The sequence below is a fragment of the Galeopterus variegatus genome, unplaced genomic scaffold (genome assembly GCF_000696425.1).
Source record: "Galeopterus variegatus unplaced genomic scaffold, G_variegatus-3.0.2 Scaffold406, whole genome shotgun sequence".
NCBI classification, from domain to species: Eukaryota; Metazoa; Chordata; class Mammalia; order Dermoptera; family Cynocephalidae; genus Galeopterus; species Galeopterus variegatus.
The window spans coordinates 547,583-548,949 of record NW_007726517.1 but is presented as its reverse complement, the minus strand read 5'-3'; positions in this window follow the sequence as shown (position 1 = coordinate 548,949).

Here is a 1,367-nt window from a genome sequence, read left to right as displayed (position 1 = left end):
TGAGTGAGCATGGTGCTGACAACACCAAGTCAAGGGTTAAGATCCCCTTACCGGTCATCTTTTAAGAAGAAAAAAAAAAAAAAACACCCTTATTTCTTTTTTTCTTTTTTTTTCCCTTTTGTCTTTTTTCGTGACCGGTAACGGGATCGCAACCCTCGGTGTTGCGCCCACCCATACCGCGACCGGCAACGGGATCGCAACCCTCGGTGTCGCACCTGCACCATGCTCAACCAGTGAGCGGACCGGTCTACTATATGTGATCCGAACCCTCGTTGGGAGCGCCGCCGCGCTCCCAAGCGCCGCACTCTACCGAGTGCGCCACCGGGCCGGTCCATAAAACACCCTTATTTCTTAGTTTTGTTAATGATTGATGGATAGTCAATAATTGTCCCGTCTTAGTCACTGAATGCTTCTCAAACATTTCTACTGACGTGTTCTTGGCACTGTACAGGAGGGGAAACCCAAAAGGATCTCAGAGTAGAACCCTGTAATTGGCTCTCCATGGTATAAAATTGAAGTCTCACTTTCTCTTAAATTCATGTGGATTTTGCATTCCATTAATCAGGCATCATAAAAGCAGTTCTCCTCTTAAAGATATGGAACTTTCAGAATATTAAGATTTTCTTTATTTCTAAAACACATTGGTAGAACGTTTCTAACAGCTGATCTGGAGACTAGTGAAAGTCTATAAGTGTTTTTACCCATCCATAATGAAATTAAAAAAATAAAGATCATGCATATTGTCTTTAATTCCAAAATAAATATAAGGTATGATTGCTGTTATAAGTCTGCCTGCTGCCTTTTATAAAAGAGCTCTCCTCTATTTGGAGTATGGAAACACATACTTAATTTCCCTTAGCATTGCTAGATTGCCCTCCAGAATGGCTTTTTGTAACTGACACTCTCTTATCAGCAAGGCATGAGAGTTCCATTTTTCCCCACACCCTTATCTCCACTTGAATTATCTGACTTCCATGTTCTGACAAATCTGTTGGGTGTAATGACATTTCATTTCAGTTTGCATTTCTCAGATTATTAATAAAGTTGGCCATCCATATACTTGTTAAGCCTTTGGATTTTTCATTCTGCCACCTGCTTATTGATATCCTTTGCCCAGTTTTCCATCAGGTGTCCTAATTTTTTCTTATTGATCCATAGGAATTTCTTGTATATTTTAGAGTAGGGGTCGACAAACTATGGCCTGAGTTCAAATCCAGCTCACTACCGATTTTCGTAAATAGTTTTATTGGAACACAGCCACATTCATTCATTTATGTGTTATCTCTGGTTGCTTTCATGCTACAATGGCTAAGTTGAGCAGTTATAATGGAGACTATATAGATCACAAAGCCTAAAATATTTGCCAT